Source organism: Acanthochromis polyacanthus, chromosome 2 (genome assembly GCF_021347895.1).
Source record: "Acanthochromis polyacanthus isolate Apoly-LR-REF ecotype Palm Island chromosome 2, KAUST_Apoly_ChrSc, whole genome shotgun sequence".
Lineage (NCBI taxonomy): Eukaryota > Metazoa > Chordata > Actinopteri > Pomacentridae > Acanthochromis > Acanthochromis polyacanthus.
In genome coordinates this window covers 22,737,480-22,749,941 of record NC_067114.1, presented here as the reverse complement: position 1 = coordinate 22,749,941, position 12,462 = coordinate 22,737,480, and the positions used below count along the sequence as shown (strand labels likewise).

General features: G+C 40.6%; 1 protein-coding gene across 3 annotated transcripts in view; it reads left to right on the top strand.

The window, feature by feature from the left end:
- Nucleotides 1–12,462, top strand: part of adcy7 (adenylate cyclase 7) — a 72,219-nt gene that overhangs the window by 22,889 nt on the left and 36,868 nt on the right. The window lies entirely within an intron of this gene.

The following is a 12,462-nucleotide window of genomic DNA, read 5'->3' as shown; positions in this document are numbered from 1 at the left end:
GGAAAGGACAGGGAGCCTAATCTAATCTCCTTGGTGCATTGTTGTACATACATCAGTCATCAGTTTATGGAAAGGATTGTGTATGGGCAAGCTCCTTGAAGACCACATAGTTGTACCCCCATCCCAGTCAGACTTGGATAGAATTTTTCCTGTGTTCTGACTGAAATTAACATTTACTCTTGTGAAACTCACTAATGAGTTCATATTATTAATACTGATAAGGCTTCATGATGGCCTGTGTTTTATAGAGCTAATCAGGGAGAACATTTGGACATTTGTGTCCAAGCCAGAGGGAGCTAGCATACATAGACAGCTTAACTGAAATTAACTGTATCTGGTTAGTACTTACATAAGTCTGTGGTGTTCTATATTAGCAATATATATTATAAATAATTAGTATATTAAAGGTGTAGCTGCCGTGGTAAATTGCAGAATGGAGTCTTTGCGAACAGCACCTTAAAATTAACGTGGCTTAAAGCTCGTGTCCGGAGTTTGAATCGCAGCGTCTCCCAAAACACTGTTGGTCCCACCCTCCCTCTGATTTCGCGAGATACCTAGTGACGCCCCTTTATTTGTGCACACTTGTGATTACACTCGTGTATCCCTCTCGATGACGTTGTTTATCAAACGTAGTGCATTTACGCGTGTATACAGTGCCTTGTGAAAGTATTCGGCCCCCTTGAACTTTTCAACCTTTCGCCACATTTCAGGCTTCAAACATAAAGATATAAAATTTTAATTTTTTGTCAAGAATCAAACAACAAGTGGGACACAATCCTGAAGTGGAACGAAATGTATTGGATATTTTAAACTTTTTTAACAAATAAAAACCTGAAAAGTGGGGCGTGCAATATTATTCGGCCCCCTTGCATTAATACTTTGTAGCGCCACCTTTTGCTGCAATTACAGCTGCAAGTCACTTGGGGTATGTCTCTATCAGTTTTGCACATCGAGAGACTGAAATTCTTGCCCATTCTTCCTTGCAAAACAGCTCGAGCTCAGTGAGGTTGGATGGAGAGCGTTTGTGAACAGCAGTCTTCAGCTCTGCCCACAGATTCTCGATTGGATTCAGGTCTGGACTTTGACTTGGCCATTCTACCACCTGGATACGTTTATTTGTGAACCATTCCATTGTAGATTTGGCTTTATGTTTTGGATCATTGTCTTGTTGGAAGATAAATCTCCGTCCCAGTCTCAGGTCTTTTGCAGACTCCAACAGGTTTTCTTCCAGAATGGTCCTGTATTTGGCTCCATTCATCTTCCCATCAATTTTAACCATCTTCCCTGTCCCTGCTGAAGAAAAGCAGGCCCAAACCATGAGGCTGCCATCACCATGTTTGACAGTGGGGATGGTGTGTTCAGGGTGATGAGCTGTGTTGCTTTTACACCAAACATATCGTTTTGCATTGTGGCCAAAAAGTTCTGTTTTGGTTTCATCTGACCAGAGCACCTTCTTCCACATGTTTGGTGTGTCTCCCAGGTGGCTTGTGGCTAACTTCAAACGAGACTTTTTATGGATATCTTTGAGAAATGGCTTTCTTCTTGCCACTCTTCCATAAAGGCCAGATTTGTGCAGTGTACGACTGATTGTTGTCCTATGGACAGACTCTCCCACCTCAGCTGTAGATCTCTGCAGTTCATCCAGAGTGCTCATGGGCCTCTTGGCTGCATCTCTGATCAGTCTTCTCCTTGTTGGAGGTGAAAGTTTAGAGGGACGGCCGGGTCTTGGTAGATTTGCAGTGGTCTGATACTCTTCCATTTCAATATGATTGCTTGCACAGTGCTCCTTGAGATGTTTAAAGCTTGGGAAATCTTTTTGTATCCAAATCCGGCTTTAAACTTCTCCACAACAGTATCTCAGACCTGCCTGGTGTGTTCCTTGGTCTTCATGATGCTTTCTGCACTTTAAACAGAACCCTGAGACTATCACAGAGCAGGTGCATTTATACGGAGACTTGATTACACACAGGTGGATTCTATTTATCATCATCAGTCATTTAGGACAACATTGGATCATTCAGAGATTCTCACTGAACTTCTGGAGTGAGTTTGCTGCACTGAAAGTAAAGGGGCCGAATAATATTGCACGCCCCACTTTTCAGTTTTTTATTTGTTAAAAAAGTTTAAAATATCCAATAAATTTAATTCCACTTCACGATTGTGTCCCAATTGTTGTTGATTCTTGACAAAAAAATGTAATTTTATATCTTTATGTTTGAAGCCTGAAATGTGGCGAAAGGTTGAAAAGTTCAAGGGGGCCGAATACTTTCACAAGGCACTGTATGTGTTACATTGTTTATTTATTTCTATCTAGAGTTCAGAATTGCATGACTCCTCTGACGAAGAGTATGTCCCAGACGCCCCAACATCTTCCTCCAGAGGTCGGGCATCTAAACGAAGCCGTCAGGCGGGCTATGGAGGCCGTGGTTGGGGAGCGATGCGAGCACCCTGAGCCAAAAAACATCCTGCTGTCTCTTGGCCTGACAAGCCGTGGGATTGGTAACTTTTCTGGAAGTTGCTGATCGGAGCTCAGGAATAAATTTTCATATCGCGTCATACTAACATTATATTATAGTATTGAACTAAACTAACACATTTAAGCTTTGTTAAACAATGATACATAAATTGAAAAGAAACGGAAACTCCGGACACGAGCTTTAAAGTATTCCGGCACTGTGCCTTAATTCTGCGTACGGCGCCGGCGTTTGGCTCGAAAAAAAAATAGAACTACATTGCCAGTCGAGTTCGTTTACCAATGGAATAAGGAGAACATAGCTTTTGATCGCAACCAACACCAACACTGAAGGTGAATCTCCACCTGATGTGATTTCCCCACATGGCAATGCACCGCATGTGGCATGCTGGTCCGGTTGCGGTGTGTTTCCAGCTGCGATCCGGTGTGTTTACCTGGAGCAGGCCGCAGCTCATTTGCATAAAGTAGACTGGACCTCTACTTTACTTTTCAGCTTCCCAGTTCTTGTAGCACCGTAAATGTTTTTTAATTGAACTGTAGTTGTCTAAAGTAAACTGTATTTTTTTTTATTTTCAATTTTCTTATTTATTTCTGATTATTTACGTTACCAGTTCTTAGAACACTTTCATGTTTTTTTGTCATTATTTGAACTGAACTATAATTTGCTGTTATTTTTATTTATTTAGTTGTTTTTTTTGCACTTGTTTACATAGTTGTATTTCAGAATAAACAATGCAAATGGTGCACATATTGTTAAAAGGTGAATCATTATCCTTTTCCATGTATCTTACTGATTGGTTGTTATACAGTATTTGCACCATGATGTAGTCAGATGGAGCACCTACCTCGACCTACTGACATTTATTGTATTACTATAATCTGTAGTCTAAGTTTGTGAAGTCTAGCTAACTAATTTCTTATTAGTTAGCTAGACTGTACCCCGACCCCCACCCAAAAGCTAAAAAGTTCAGGCTCAGGATTATTTTTCACTTTAAGCCCTGTATTAACCTGTCTCATCTAAGTTAGTTATAAGTGTGGTTTCGAACCCTTATGCAGTATCTGCATTTTGACCGTATGAAAAGATTCTTAAGTGCACTTTTCAGTGTTTCCTGACCTTAGCACTGAAAGAAAGCCAACACTGTAGGTTACGTGTAGTGCTCTCAGTTTACCCACATCACCTTTAACCGTGGATCTATGCAGCATGGTCTGAGAAATGGGGTTCTCTTTTCTTTACCAGAGGTCACTCTTTGTCCTTTTTTTTGTCCGAGCTTACTGAATGCCAACACAAAGGCGACCATAAAAGCAGAGTGATTTGCTTTGGAATGAGATTGCCTGTTTGCTCTCTGTGAAAAGGCTTTGAATTGAGTGTAGGTTTGGTGAAGATGTGACCAGATCTTAAGATAAGTTGGTTTATTACCAGTGAGCTGATTACTTAGCATAAAGAGAATAAATTGTGACCATTTCCAGGCAACAGTCAGCCATAGAATTTCATCCATCCATCCATTCTCTATACACCGCTTTATCCTCACTAGGGTCACGTGGGGTGCTGGAGCCTATCCGAGCTGACTCGGGCGAAGGCAGGAGACACCATGGACAGGTCACCAGTCTGTCACAGGGCTACATATACAGACGAACAATCACACTCACATTCACATCTATGGACAATTTAGAGTAATCAATTAACCTCAGCATATTTTTGTACTGTGGGAGGAAGCCGGAGTGCCCGGAGAAAACCCACACATACACAGGGAGAACATGCAAACTCCATGCAGAAAGATCCCAGGCCCAGGTCGGGATTTGAACCGGAGATCTTCTTGCTGCAAGGCGAAAGTGCTAACTACTCCACTGTGCAGCCCCCATAGAATTTCAGTTACTATCAAATAAAATATGTTTAAGTAGAGAACCAAAACAATTGAGACTGTGTCACTGTCCAAATACTCTGCACTGTATCTAACAGCTTGACAGACCCTTTCCAACAGTTTCCAGTTATCCATTTGGCATCGTTTGGTGTTTTTAGATTGCTCTGCAGACACCTACTCCTGCTTTGTTTCCTAGCAGGCTAAAAATGTCACTCTGACTCCTTGTGTGTGCTTGTGAACTCACTAGGAGTACCACAGATTAATATACTGTAAATAGCAATTATGATCCAAAAATCCCATACAGATTAGATTCTCAATTACTCTTTGATTAATCACTTGATTCTTTTCTCAAGTTGTCCATTATTCATTTTGATGATAAAACTGTGAGAAACAGCTGTGTTTCCAAAGATGTCATCCTCAAACATATCATTTTGTCTACAACCTGAAGCTGCATTCAGCTTACTGTCATAGAACAGAAAAGAAACCAGAAAACATTCACTTTTCAGAAGCAGGATAAGAAAACAAAAGCAAAAACAAAAAATAGAACAAAGCATCACTTGAAACTTTTTTCAAAATAGTTGATTACTAATTGATTAATTGTTGCAGCTCCATTGCCCAGTAAGTGCAATATTATAGATGACAGTACTTTATATGCAGACTTAGTTTTCCCTGGCATCTCTCTTATCTTATTCATTTACCTGTGATATTTGCATCATGAATCATTCACAGTATGACATGTTATTTTAATTGTTATGTAGTTCAGTTGACACACATATTGACTTGATTGCTCTGAGGAATCAGCTCATTGGTGCATACTTAAATAAACTGATGACTCAGTTTATAACCAATGCTTGATGACCAGTCTGTTGCAATGGGCATTGCTAAAGATAGATGGATAGAAAGATAACTTTGTTGTCTGTTCCAAGTAAAAACAGAAGTTCATCTTTTGTCACTTTCGTCTTTTTTAAGACAATGTTTAAAAATCACACTCAAACATTGGAGTTATGCCAGATTAATTGAAGGAACTCGCAGGTTTCCACTTTTGATGACTTCAATATACTAAAGAAAAAAATTGCTTAAATTTATTAGTCTCACTGGTGTATTTAGTACAGACCCACCCAGTATGGTTTCCACACTAGTAGTATTTTCATTTTCCTGACATGTCCATAAAAATACACCAGTGTTTCCCCTCCTATATGACTGACGAGGCGGGCCGCCTCGCTGGTACAGGCCACCGCCTCATTACAATTTTGCCGACATTGCCGCCTCACTGGTCCGCGCCAAAAAAAAAAAAAAAAAGTAATGCTAAATATTAGAAAGCATTGACACATAAGTCCAGTATATCCGCCGCTGAAATCAACAAGCCAGAATGGCAGCCTTTTCTCGCCGTGGCTGAAGACAAGAAGCGGCAGCACTCCATGGTTTCGCTTTTCGGGGCTAAAAGCAGGTGTGTATCACAGACATATGTCAAATTAAATATCAAAACTATCGCAGGCGGGCCATTTTGATATCTGCATAAGCATTTTTCAAAATAGAACGACACTGCCAACGTGATTATAGAAACACTATACACCCATGGAAAGCTTAGATTGATCAACATTAATCCCCACTTATATTTGATTTGCCTCATGTAATAAAGAGAGCATGTGTTCAAATTTGGTGTTTGTGTTTTCAAGAATGTTTACTTAAAGTCTTTAATTCAGCTGCCTGACACATATCACAGTGCAAAATTATGTATTCTAACTCAAGATTAACAACTGGTATTCTAAAGAAGTTATTTCTTTGTTCAAAAAGGTAACAGTTTTGAAAACAGAACTAACTCCTTCAGAAAACCAGTTGTTAACCCAGAGTTGAAGTTTTCTTTCACATTTTTAAGTAAAATGAAGGTCATGACATAACCTTTTTATTATAAATAAAAATGAAGTGGGAATTTGGTACCTAACATGTAGTTGTTTTTAGAAAAAAGTAAAAGTCACCACTTGATTCCAGATTCAAGTCCTTTGTCATCTTTTTCAAATTTGTAATAAGAACTGATGTGGCATTTTGGAATGGCTTGTGGAAATCTGACCAGAATATAATAGACTGGACTAGTTCACATGTTTTGATCGCAAGGACAAGTGGGTTTATATTTGTCATATTTTCTCCCTATAACTAATTTTTAGAAAAGAAACATGAAAATTTTATTGAATTTAGTTTTTGGAAATGGCTACAAATACAACAAAATGTGCTCCAAATTGTGCCAGAATGCCCCATTTTGCATCTTGATTTTCAAAATTTTTACAGGGGGACATGCCCCCGGAACCCCCTAGTTGCTTCGCGCCTGCACCCTTGCCTACACCCCACCACCTCACAGCCATTTCAACCCCGGGGAAACAGTGTACACACTCAGAGTCCCCAGTCTCTCTTACACTTCACCCTCCTCTTCTCTTTGATACGAGGGCTTGTACGTTCCTGCAGCCCAGAAGCAAGCATGCAGTGACGTTAGTTGGTTTTGTATGGCTGCTGCTCGAGGATTCAGTGACGCCAGTTTAAAAGGGTGCTATGTGACTCTCTCAATTGCCAAGCTTTTATAGAGAAAGCCTTGGCACTCAGTGCAGCACAATTTCAGTCGTGCTTGCTGAGAGACTCCGCTCTATTGAGGTGTACATCCCTGTCTGTTCTCCCAGCTAAGTGCTGCAGCACAACCACAGGTCTGATGGTGCTGCTTTTTTGCCATGGTAACTTTAGTGCTGAAGCATAAAAAGCACCGTCGGGGCCTAGAGCTTTAACATCTGGTAAATGAGGGTTCTTGCAGTGTTGACTGGCTGTCTAAAAACTCGAAAACCCCCTTAATTACTTAGGCCCGTGGCTCATCTGATGTAATCATGAATTTGAGAACATTGTATTAAAGTTTTGACTTTGTTTCCTTGTTGTGTGGAGACACTTAGGGAAAAATGGAACAAGGTAGCTTAGAGGCATATTGGTTTTGTTACATGATTGCACTTAAGGTTGTTTTCTGATTGCATTTAATGTTGTTACAGTTCAATCAGCATGCTTGAGAAATTCTAAGAAATGTTAAAATGAAGACACGTCTCATCAGGAAAAGAAATAGCACACTGAATTACTGTCATAGTCCAGCCGTGGACCCCTGCCTGTCCTCTTCGTTCCTCTCTTCTCCTCTCTCTCCCCCTCCTTTTCTCCTTACTTCTTGCTTCTTTATCTTTTCTCCTCTCTCTCTCTCCTTCTGCCATCTCTCCCTTGCTCTCTGTCCTGTCCCCTGCTCTGTCTCTGGGCCCCCCCCCCCCCCCCCCCCCCCGTGCTGCACCTCTGGCTGCGCTGCTCGTCAGAGTATTTGCTCCAGCTGCAGAGGAACCGCAGCTGGAGCTGATCAGCAATCAGTGGCAAGTAAAGACTGGCTCGCCCCACCTGTCCCTGCTGGTTTATTGTTGCTGCTGACTCCCTTTCAGCCCCCCTGTCTTAGGCCTTATCCACACGAACACAAAACGCTTGACAGTTTCAAAAACGATCGCCATAAAGACGAAGGCGTTTCAGAAAATGTGTGCGTCTACATGAATGCTCTCGACACACATGGAAACGCTGTAAAACACATGCCAGACCTTTAGGGGCGCTGTAACGATATGACGGAAACACGCGCAAACAGAAGAAAAAACAGTGGGCATTTGCACTTGCGGCAAAAGTTGTAAACAGAGACCAAGCCGGGAAGTAAATAAAGTGCCGTAATGTGTCCTCGATAATTGTTTGTTCAACTCGGTGGTGATTGAGAAGAAGGAGATTTTGCTGCAACAGGGATAGTAGGGTCACTAGCTTTGTTGCCGCGTGTCGCGCATGCATGTCAATGAAGATATGAAACTATGACGCAAGCGTATCTGAAAAGTAGCGGATAGCCAGTAAACACGGAGGTGCGTATACGGCGTTTCAAAATCTTTCCACTCTGGAACCTGATTTCAAAAATGATCGTTTACAGACCCCCAAAACGCCGTCTTCATGTGGATGATACGCAGATTCGGCAAGAAACTTATGTGTTTAGACCTCGTTTTGTCTTCGTGTGGATGGAGCCTTAGTTCTGGTCTGTTGCCAGCCTTGTTTGGACACTTCTTGTAAGTTGTTTTGTGTTTCCTTATACTTCTTTTGAATTAAAATCCTTGTTTTGGGACATCAGTTTGCCTCCTGTGGTGCCTGCATTTTGGGTTCAACTTCCCCTGATCCCTGACAATTACACTTAAACTTCATTTTATTTTGTTTGATTTAATCCATTAAAAACATATTTCTTGATTGTACACAAAAATCAATAGGCATAAAACAGCAGAAAGGTTTTACTGTACTATAGTGTGTTCAACCTTTGCAGAAATAAGTTGGAATAATACTTCAATTTATATCGTAATCACCCACTTTTATTCTATTGCAGCAATGCAGTTGACCATTGTAACCAGTGTTGTTCATCAGCATACTTGTGAATGCCTGACTTTTAGCATCCAGTAAGCTCTGGTAAAGTCAGTGTGAACTCTGCATTTGCATGTTTTCCACATTAGTAAGTTATCAACTATAAAGATATACAATTATCATTGCTTGTAGCTAATTACCTTGTCAAACTTTGTTGGTGGGAAACATGTCCTTGCTGCAAAATGAATTGCACTCTTAATTTATTTGAGGGAATGATGTAGTACTCAGAAAATCACATTCGCTCAACCGTCACTCTCTGAATTCTTTGTACAAATTGGCATATTTATCAGCGAAATGCTTTACTAAGTTGGATGAGTTAGCTGCTCCTGTCTGTGTAGCATTTAAACATGCTTTGCAGCCAAACTTTGTAGTGTCAGCAGACTTTCCCACACTGTTGAATATGTAAGCGAAATAACTGCATATTTCGCTTTATGCATCCACTTTATTCACAACCTCTGGAGAGTCGGCATCTGCACTTGAATTTGGAGCCATGTCTTAGGGCTATGAAAGCTGCCAGAGAGAAATAAATGGTTGATACATCCAGTATTCCTGAAGGAAATGGCAGCATAGAGCTGCAGACTCACACACTGCTCTGCTGTCGCACGTTAATGTTAATCGTCAGAAATGCTGCTCTGCAAAACACTGCTGGTCAATACCAGCATCCATACTAACAAAAAGAGATTTAGAGTTGTTTTTTAACTGCAAGATATTTAAGTGTTCCTTCTGCCTGGTTTCATGTTCTGGACTATCAAATGAATGCTTTCACACAAACTGAGCGTTCCCATCATGTGATCATAAAGACATATATGGCTGGCATATTTATTCCTGCTTTGTCAAGCCTTTAGGATGACCTTTCTAGTAACGTGTTAAAAAATATGCAGTAGCACTGCATCCACTGCTTCCAGGATTTGCCATGTAAGCATATTATTTAGTGGCTATGTAGAGTAAATGATTCCCCCAGTGGAAACAGTCACTGAACCTCTTCTTAGAGGCTAGCTGGTTGTTATTGATGAAAGTGGAGGGCGCAGTCCCCCACCACTGCTTTGTTGGACCTCCATGCTTGCCCTATTGCTTTTACTGCCTTTGGACTGCCAATGCTGTGTTATCTGAGGATGGGGAGAGCTGGCTGGATGCTGTTCTGTCCAGCAGCAGTAAAGGGGAAAGTTAAACATAGCTATAAACTGCCATTGGGCCAAGCGCTTATTGTGGTGGTGCATTTTATCACAAGTCTGAAACACAAGTGACTCTTACCTTACAGTTTAATAAGATTGTGTATGTGTCATGTATTTTGTTTTGCTTCGCTTTTCTCTTCCTTTGACACTCTTTATGGCACATCTGTTACAGTTGCTATGTGACAGACAAACATGAAGCAATGTCTTACACATACTACACACCAGGACAGTGATAAAAGCAAGTGAAAGATTTGTATTGACAGCAGCGCAAAGTTCATGTTGTTTCCACTGTGCATCAGGCCAGTGTCATCTCATTAGATTAATATATGGAGCTTTTTCAGCCAGAGTTGCACATCTACATGTAAATTCTCTTGTTTTTGAGCAATATATAATCTCCGAAATGGTAGGACTGTGGTAGCATGTATTTATCAGTTTAAGGCAGCTTTTCCTTCAAGTCCACTGTCACGATCTCTCCTCTTAGAATATGGTGTCCTTGGATTGTGACGTCTGCTTATGAGAACCTCTTGTTGCTCTGCTAAAGGGTTTTAAATGTTTGAAGAGACAAGGATAATCTACATTAAGTGTGGATGTTATCAAGGTTTTGTGGTATACCAGGGTATTTAGAAACTGCGATTTTCAAAACTGTCAAAAATAGAGATGCTCCGACTATTAAACTGATACAAAGATGCTGTATTGAGGAAGTATTTTTGTAATTTTACAATGCTACAGTTGTACAATTTCATTTAGCAGACACTTTTATCCAAAGCCACGTAAAATCTGAGAGTAGATGAAACAGGAGCAAGGATTTAGTCCAGAGAATACAACCTGGATGTTCCATAAAACAAGTTCAAGTGTGATAATAGGACCGTGGTGCCTACAGGCAGTGCAGATGTAATAGTTTTGTTTTTTTTGTTTTTTGCTTTCTGTGAAGTGCAAAGGTGTTCAGTGAAGAGCTGGGTTTTAGTGTCTTCTTAAAGACTGGGAGGAACTCTGTTGCATTTGGTAAGTTGTTCCACCACCAGGGAACCACAGAGGAGAAGAGTATAGCTATCAACCTTGGGCCCTGTTGTGGTCGTTGTATCAGCCACCATTTGTTGGCTGAGTGTAGTGAGCGGGAGGGAGTGTAGACTGGCATGAAAGAGTTCAGGTTGGATCAAGCTGTTTTCATGGTAGTTTTGAATTTAAGTGTCAGACTTTTGAATTTTATGCGGCAGTAACTGAAGTGAAGTGATCTGAATAGCGGGGTGACGTGCTGTTTGTGGCTGGTTGAAAACCAGACGTGCTGCTGCATTCTAGATCATCTGCAGAGGTTTGACTGTGCATGCAGGGAGGCCTGCCAGTAAGGAGTTGGAGTAAATGTGTGATATTGCAAGTGTCTGTACCAGGAGTTGTGCTCCATATTCAGACAGGAATGGTCTGATCTTCCTCATGTTGTACAGGATGAATCGACACGACAGAGTAACCGAGGCCACATGAGCTTTGAAGCCCTAATTTGCCACATATAGCTAGGGATGGGTATCGTTAGGATTTTTATGAATCCGATTCCGATTCCAGTTCTGCTTATCGATTCCGGTGCCAAACGATTCCTTAATACGATTCCAAAATAGTAAAAAAAATAGAAGGTCAATAGTTTATTTAACTAAAGTAACTTTATTCCTTTACCTTTAGGAAAATTGTAAACAAAAATAAAATGTGCTAGAATACTAAACTGTATTGCATGCACTGTAAAACAATAAATGTCAAGAAATAAAGTGCATTCAGTAAATAAATAATAGCTGCTTACTATTAGTAGACACCCCTGAGAAATAAACTGTGAAATAAAAACTAAAGTGCATCCCGTGGTGGCCCGTCACTGGTTATGGCAACTTTGCTGACATCATTGAGCTCAGATATAATGTTTGACTTTTCCACCTTCAAAAACCAAAAGCAAAAGTAAAAAACAAAGGAATTGACCTCACTGTACATTTGATGAATCAGACAATACATTTCTATCATCAGCTGCTCAGGATCTACATGTATGTTTTCACAAAATGACAAGGCACACAAAGGCCATAATCATCTTCAAGTTTACATGCAATAGTAATGCATAAAATTTTGTGTAGCAGAAATTCACACTCAAGTTTGCTACTCTTGGGTTTGTATGTCTATTGTGTCCTTTTATTAGTGTAACTTCAGCTGTGACTTGTTTTAGTTTTGCTGGCTGTAAAGAGTAGTTTGTTTGGCTGTATAGGAGTTCATTCCCAGAGGTTGTAGTGTTGAGTTAATGGCTCCAAATCAACCACTTTCATTACCAGTGTAGTGATCATTATGGCTGCCTCCTATGGAAGTTGTGGCCACAGTGAGCCAGCAACCTGGGGCAAACAGAGAGGGATTTCTAGAGTGTGGAAATTGCGGATTTCAGGTATGAATAAACTTGTGCTCATCAAGGAACCTGGATATTTATGTCTCACTCTTGCGGTTTTCCCAGTGAGTCACATGAAATACTTGATTATGTGTTCCATGGTTCATATGTCAAAGC